The 8,594-nt window shown below is 34.7% G+C and overlaps 1 pseudogene; it reads right to left on the bottom strand.

Annotated features, from left to right (window-relative positions):
• Positions 1-520: 520 nt before the first annotated feature.
• LOC101572192 lies at positions 521-5,881 on the bottom strand (annotated as a pseudogene).
• Between the last annotated feature and the right edge of the window lie 2,713 nt (positions 5,882-8,594).

The raw sequence follows: 8,594 nt of genomic DNA, 5'->3' as shown, positions 1-8,594 counted from the left end.
GTCCTACAAATTTGATTTGAAACTGTCTCATTGCTATTTGTCTCTCAATAAAATAATGGAAAAAAGAAATATGTGTTATGTTTCTGTGTATATTTGTGAATCCAGATATTCACAAAGAGTCAGTTAGAACTGGTTTAACTTCTGAAATGTGTAATCTAGGGCATCTCAGCCTTCTCCAGAAAATTCTTCAGCATTTATGTCTTTGGATATTGGAAACAGCTGAGCACTGTGACACTATGTGCTTCTTTTCCTTGGACAATCTTCTTTTTTCACTGGTAAATGGTGCAAGACATCCAGAAGTTGATTGGCAGAATTCTCAAATCCACAGGAATATTTTTCCTCTAACAGCAAAAGAGAGTACGGAACATGGCCTTACCAAGAACAATAGATGCCTGTGATTGTTTTTTCCAGAATAATTTCCTTTATTCCCATATTTCATGCCATGAGAAAGGCCACATGAGTAAATGTGTAGTGAGTTCCAGGGACATAAACTATAGTTTAATCCATCTGAGGAAATCAACTATGATATTTTTAACATAAGTGTATTTCCCAAGATCTTTTACCAATCATTTTTCTTATCTTTATTCTTGAACATGAATATAAATGGGCTGAGAAAAGGGAAGAAGATGATGTAGGAAATCGCTGAGTGTGTCATCTCCATTTTTTTTTCCTCAGGAAAACAATACATGTAACAGCAAAGTGGACGATGACCAACATGAGATGGGAGATAGAGGTGCAAAAGGCTTTCTGCTTACCCTCAGCTGACAGGATTGAAGATCGTAGAAAGGATGGACACATAAGTCAGAATGATAAGCAGGAATGTGCCTAGCAAGCCTGACATTGAGATTACTGTGACCATGAGACCACAAACTCTGTTGGATCACTGTGTATATTGGACAGTCTGACAGCTGCTGGAATGTGGACAAAAGAAGTGCTTAATTAGGTTGTATCTGCAGAAAGATGCCTTGAATATCACTGCAGTTTCTACTAATGAGATAAGAAAGCCTGAAATCCAGGCAGAGGCCACAAACTACCCACGTGCAACATTTGTTATAAAGAGGGGTACCTTAGAGGTTTGCAGACAGCAAAGGAACTGGCCATAAGCCATTGAAGTGAGGATGACACAGTTAATACACCAAGTTCCAGGAAGAAACACATCTGCAATCCATAGCCTATGACAGAAATGCTTTTGGTCTGGGTTAGAATATCTGCCAGCATCTTGGGAATGATGGTTAATGTGTAGCATGCCAGAGAAAGAGAGTGAGGGTGGGGGAGAGAGAGAGAGAGAGAGAGAGAGAGAGAGAGAGAGAGAGAGAGAGAGAGAGAGACTACACTAAGGAAAAGTTACTTGGGTGTGTGCAGAGATCAGCACACCCAAGATAAACCATGATGGCCAGATTACCTGACAAGGTGAGAAAGTAGAGACAAAAGAGATCACACAGAGGAATGTCTGTACATGTGGGTAAAGTGAAAAGCTGAGAATGATTTCCTGCAGGACTGTCTGTTTCACCTTCATTGTTTGTCTGAAACATTAAAGGAAAAAAATATATATTCAAGTTTTTCTAAATTATTAATATTGTCACATAAAATTTTGATATAAATTAAAGAAATCATCAAAGTTGTAATGACAAACAACCTTTTCATTTAGTTTAATAAAATCATGGGTAAGTAGGTAATGTATTTAATTCATTTTGCTTAAAATCGTTTATTTCTTTATCCAAAAACAAATTATTGATACCAGAGCAAGTGACAAAAACTTGTCTTCTATATTTTTCAAAGAATTCTATTTGTGGGGTCGGGGAGATAGCTCAGTAGAATAAGTGCTTGTCTGGCAAGCACAAGGGCCTGAGTTCAATCCCCGGTTCCACAAAAAAAAATAAATAAAAAATAAAAAAACAATAAAATAAAAGAATTCTATTTGCTGTCATTATAATAAGAAATAAAGGGCCAGGGAGATGGCTCAGTAGAATAAGTACTTCCCTGACAAGCACAAGGGCCTGAGTTCAATCCCCGGTTCTGCAATAAATAAATAAATAAATAAATAAATAAATAAATAAATAATAAAATAATAAAGAAAGCACTCCAACTAATATTCTGATAAAAGGTGCTAGGGTGTATTAGGTAAGTCTTATTTGAATAAAATTCTGAATGCTAGAAAATGTCCTGAATAACTAATTAAGAGTCCAAATCCAAGATGGAACATTTCATTTAATACAATAGATGGTATGTAAATAGCAACTGTGTAAAAACTGAAAATTGATTTTCTAGTAATTAGGATCAAATAGTGCAATATATTGTCTTTGAAGGAGAAATCTAGCTTTTTTCTTTCCCATATTGTATCCACACCTTCTTATCTGTGAGCAGTTACCTGGCAGGGGGAAATCTAGAGTCCAGTTCCAGTCTCTTGCCAGAAAGTGTAAGGGACTGGACTGCCAATAGCAGACTTCTCAATTCAAATAATTAACTCTCTTGAGTCTTCAAGGCTACTTTGTAAGAAAAGCTAACTACATAGATCTAGAACTAAAACAAATGATCATATTAAAGGTAAAAAATAGAATGTAAGTCAAAACTGGAAGCTTGGTGCCCTTGTGGATGTGAGAAAATCATATTTTTAACATACAATCTGCATATAGTCTGAGTGTGTGAACATGTTCTATCCCTTTCATAACCACTTGATTTCAAAGCAGTTGCCTTCAAAGAAGTTACTAAATTCAGAAGGATTTTAAAGGTGAGAAGAATTACAAATTCCAAAACAAGTTGTTTGGTTTTTTTTACTTAGTATTGACAATGAATTTGCTAAGTACTTACCTTGAGAATAACCAGCAATGTAGTAGGAATGTCAGAATCATTCTCCACTTCTGACATATTTTGACATGTGCGAGAAAGAGAATTAAGATACCATATTTCCCCCCAAATTCAAGTTTAAAGGGCTGGGGAAATGGCTCTATAGAATAAGAGCTTGCCTGGGAAGCATAAGGGCCTGAGTTCAATCCCCTGTTCCACCAAAAGGGGAAAAATAAAAAAGAGTCCATCCAAATTCAATCTTAAAATTGTTCATAAATCCATTTCTGTAAACTTTAATTTGTAATATAGACCCATTGACAAGAGATGCTCAAGACTTTCCAAAGACAAAGCAAATTAAGAGAGCAAGAAAAAAATATAATTTTTATCCACAGAATTTTTTGGCAGTAAAATTATGAGAAAAAGTGTCAAACCATTTGGAACAGTTTCCTACCTTGAGTCATTTTAAAGCTCTAAAATCAATTCATGTTCATTACTTGTTCCAAAGGCAATCTTCACAATATTGTAGAAAGTATATTTTGGTTTCAATTCAAATGAGATAGAAATTGACTTAATATGAAAATCATGACTCTAATAGATCTGGCTTTTTGTTTTTATTGCTACTTGTTTAGTGACGGTGGAAAAGTATTTGTGTTTTCTGAATTTGAATTTTCCCAGCAGTGATGAGAAGGAGGGCTCTGAGTGTGTGTAAGCCTCAACATTTTATTGAACTAGAGATCTTTGACAAACCTTGTGAAAGCAGGACAAATATGCTGCAATAGAGGCTTCTAGGCTATAAATTACAATGAATGGCCTTCCTCTCTAGCAAGGTAGAGATATTGTCTGACTGTGATCATAACTTAAGAATCATCAACTGTAGGAGTTTGTTTCTGCTTAGGAGAACCCAAGGGATTTCTCTCATCTTCCATCATAGGGAGCAGAAAACTTTTTACCCAAATAAAACTTTGTAATTTGATCCCATTATAGTGGTCTGTGTTTTGTGTAACTTATAAAACTCTTTTGGAGATCACTAAGGACTGAAAACTTGCAAAATTCATGTTAGGCATGAATCCTAGGCCTCTGATACTTTCTATGAATTTTTTTTTTTTTTTTTTTGGGCAGGAAAGCTGAATAGAAGTCTCAAGGTCTAAGTTAATTCAAATTTCTCACTAACAGTTTTGTCCTTGAACAAACTCCAGTCATGTGCCTCTAAGCCCTCCTACCATTTATCATTTGATGATGGACTCTTTGTACTTTCTCTATCATTTGTAGAAAGAATCTTGTCAATCATTTTAGAAGTATTTCCCTGCCCTTGATTTCTGATCACATTCATGTCATCAAATTAATTATTCACCACTATTCCACAAATATCTTGATCTGTCTTCCCAAGGAACTATGTTAGGTCAGTTTAGCAATAATCAATCCTTGGTTTCCTCTTGGTTACTATTCATCATATAAACACACACACACACACACACACACACACACACACACACACACACAGTCATCTTGTTTCAATGTTAGAAATTATTATTCTTCCACAGCCTAATCAAATCTCAACCTACGACTAAACTAAAATCTCCCTTCCTCTTTGCTATTTTGTGATCAAAAATCTATTTTGCTAATACAAGTATTGCATGACTTTGATTTTTCTTTTCTAGCATTCAATCAGTCTTTCTATTAAAGCACAAAAACTTTAGCTTAGTATTAGAAAAGTGTCCATAATGTCCTAAAACTTTGGTACTCACTGTGCAAGAACTCAGAAGCATAAAAGGAATGGTGTCTTAGAAGAACTTTGTGTTTTGGTGGATAAGGAAAAGAGTGCAGAAGAAAATTGAAATATATATATATTATCATAGTATGTCTAAAACTTTGATTACACAAGACAGAAGAATAATTGGGTCAAGTTGGTCAAAGCAGGCACCAAGAAGCAGAACTTTAGAAAAAATTTTACAATGCACGTAAGGCTGGAAATGTTTCTAGACTTTTGTAAATTTTTGCAGCAGTGCATTTTCTCCAATAAAACATTGACTACAGAAAAAACTCATTTCAACATTTAAAATGTATCACATATATGTTAAAACAAAACTATTCTAAAATATGTATGCACAATAAATAATCACTTGAAAACATACCATGCATAATTATTCTTTGGGAAGTATAATTTCAAAACACAATGTTATTCTACTACACAATTGTCAAATGCCAAGAAGTATTTACTATAGTATTTTTGATGAAAATTTGCAAGAATTGTAACTGCTGTGTTTCTCTGAGACACTGTGTGAGTTGCTTGGAATTTTAGAAAGCAGTTTATCAGTCACTGCAGTGATGGCAGTACAGGAAATGATGTCCTGAGCTAGATCTCTTCAGTGGTTGAGAGAAAAAGGCAGTCTATGAAGGCTCTGGGAGGGCATTTATCCTTCGGGCTGTTCCAGGGTGGCTGGGGTACAGCTAATCCATGCCTATGGGTGACTAGAAAAGCCTGACCAGAACTGAGGAAACAAGTACTTGATAATGACCATCAGATGCAAGGAAAGTACAAGAACATTGGTGCAGTTTGTACACAAAAGAATCTATAGCTTAAAGACCTTCTAGGCAGAGCTCCAGAGAATTGTCATGCCCAGCTGACCCCAGGCCACCCGGAAGCCTTAGAAGGAAACTCAAATGAAGTGTTCTTCCCAGAGGACTCCAGATAAACAATTGGGAGGTGCTCAAACAAAACTCAGGGGACTTGGTGTACAGACAAATTCCCAATTTACACTTTGTTTTTTATACAACTGTAGAGTTTGCTCCAATGGTCTAAAGTACAAAAGCATTAGTTGCCAAAGTTTCTCAATTTCTAAATTTCACTACTGTTATTATTATTATTAATTGTACTACTGTAACTAGAAGGTCATATCTTAACCACCTGTTATCCCTTGGGTAACAATATCTTTAAGCACTCAAGTAATAAGCTATACAAAGCTATACCAAAGGATGAAGGACTGAGTCAAACAAAAAATCAATATCACACTCTCAATTAATAGAGGAGGCTAGATCTTAGGACAGAGAGAAACCACAAATCTGACACACAGAAGAGATCACAGAAGAGCAGATTCATTCCAGAAAGGGCCTGGTTGAAGTGATTTAGCTACAAACTATCAAAATTTCACAAAAAGTATAAGGAAAATTAAAATAAAGAGTTCTTTCTGAAACAGAAAATAACAAGACAAAGGAGCAAAAATGCAATCTCAGGCCCCCAGCCCATCCAGAAGAAATCCAGGAAAATCAGCATAGAAGAAATTAGAAGTCACACACCTTAAATATCTGAAATAATTGCAATTGAAGTAAAGAAACAACTGAAGGGAAGTATAAAAGAAATCAGATCAGAAATAATTTCTCAGTTAAAAAATATAATAACTCTAATGAAAGAATTACAGAGCAAACATAAAGAAAACATTGGTTAAAAAATTGGAGGAGCATTGACAAATGATGGAAACCTTGAAGGACCAATATAAGAAATAAATAGAATTCATGGAACAGATTCAAAGAGATGTACAGGATATAAAAATTCCATTAAAATTTGGTAAAACCATTTGCATGAAATTGAAGATAGACTTTCAGGCCATGAAGAGATCATTGCAGCTAATGACCAGGAAAGAAAAGATATTTTAAAAACAACAAGAAAACATTAAATAATAATTCAACAACTATAAGACAATGGAAAGATGAACAACATAAGACTAATAGGCATCAATGAAAAAGAAGGAGATAACATAAATGATATAACAAGAATATTTGCACAACTAATAGCAGAAAACTTCCCAACTGTGGGGAAGCAATCTCACATTCATATAACTTAGGTATAGAGAACTTTGAATGACATGTATCAAAATAAATCTAAACCTAGATATGTAACAATCAAGATCCTAGAAATTCAGCACAAGAACATCATACTAGAAGCTGTTAGAGAAAAGAAAACCATCACATCTAAAGAAGAGACAATCAGAATCACACCACATTTCTCAATGAAAGCAATCAAATGAAGAAGAGTGTGAAGTATTTCAACTCCTCAAAGAAACCAAATTCCAACCCAGACTGATATCCTCTGTAAAACTATCTTTCAAAATTAATGGAAAAGTACAATACTTCCATGACAAAAACAACTAAAGGAATTCATGACCACCAAACCAAACCTACAAAGAGTACTGACAATCTAAAAATGAATCAAAATGAACACAATTTCAAGATCAACAACAGAAAGAAACCACCAAACAGGGAAAGCAAATACAGGAAAATTAGGGAACACACAGCAAGAAAATAACATGAAAAACATAAAACAATACATATCAATCACAACCATAAATGTAAATGGATTCAATTTACTAATTAAAAGAAATAGACTCACAGATCAGATTAATAAACAAAATCCAACAATATGTGGTGTACAAGAAATATACATACCTTAAAAGAAAATTCATAGTCTGCAAGTTAAAAGATGGAAAACAATACTATATGCACCATGAACTGAGAAAAAAATAAGGGGTAGCTATCTGTTTGTAGATAATATGAGCTTCAAACTAAAAATGATTACATGAGAAAAAGAAGATCACTACATACTTGTTAAGGGAAAATTTCAAGCGGGAGCAATAACAGTCATAAATATGTATACACCAAATAAAGGAGCACCCAACTGTGTAAGACACATTTTAATGGACATGAAAAATCTAATAAGCAATAACAAAATCTTAAAAGGGGACCATCATATGCCCTTATGTCAAAAAGAGAGGTCCAGTAGACATAAAAAGAATAACAAAGATGTAGAAGAACTAAACCAAACCTTTGAACAAATGGACTATAGGACATTTATTGAGTCTTCTATCCAAAACCATCTGAATATAGATTCTTTTCAGCTGCACATGGGACTTTCTCTAAATTAGACCATGTACTTCTCCGTAGGTCATGCTTAAGTAGATGCAGGAAAAAAGAAATTATTCCATACGTGTTATCAGAAAACAGTGTCATGAAACTGGAAATTAGTGATGAAAGAAACCACAAAACCCCAAATACATATAGACATTAAATAACACCCTCCTCAGCATCCAATGAGTGGCAGGTTAAATGAAACAAGCAATTAAACAATATCTGCAGTCCACTGAAAATCCAAACACAACTTACCAGAATTTGTGGTTTGCAATGAAAGCAGTACTCAGAGAGAAATTTATAGTGGGGAACTAACACATTAAGGAAACAGAATGAGGGCCCTCCAAATAGCTCAGCAGATTAAAGCACCTGGTTAGGCAGACACAGGGGCTGGGAATTCTATTCTAGTCCTGCTGTGCTGGCCCCACCCCCAAGGCATGCTAAGCTAGTAATTGAGAGTGGGCATGGTGGCACATTCCTGTAATGCCAGCTTTTTGGGAGGCTGTAAACAAGAGGATCACTACAAGTCCTATCTATGCAGTGAGACCCTGTAGTCCCTATAGACCCTGCCCTAAATAAAAAAAAATCACAATGAGAACAAGTAAAAACTATAATGCTGTCTCAATCTTCAAGGAAAAGAAGAGCAAACCAAGCCCTAAGCTCAAAGATGGGAAGAAATTATAAAAATTAGAACAGAAATTAATGCAATTGAGATGAAGAAAACAACACAAAGAATTAATGAATCAGAAATCTGGTTATTTGAAAAATTAAATAAAAATAAAAAACCCTAGCAAACCTCATCAAAAAGAGAAAGGAAAAACTCAAATTAAAATAGTAAGAATAAAAAGGGAGAAAATATTGCAAAACCTGTGGAAAACCAGGTCACAAAGAGCTACTTTGAAAATCTTTAA

This window comes from Octodon degus, unplaced genomic scaffold, assembly GCF_000260255.1.
Source record: "Octodon degus isolate 3935 unplaced genomic scaffold, OctDeg1.0 scaffold00116, whole genome shotgun sequence".
In the NCBI taxonomy this organism is placed as follows: domain Eukaryota; kingdom Metazoa; phylum Chordata; class Mammalia; order Rodentia; family Octodontidae; genus Octodon; species Octodon degus.
Note: the sequence above shows the minus strand (reverse complement) of the source record. Positions and strands in the feature narration are given on the sequence as shown.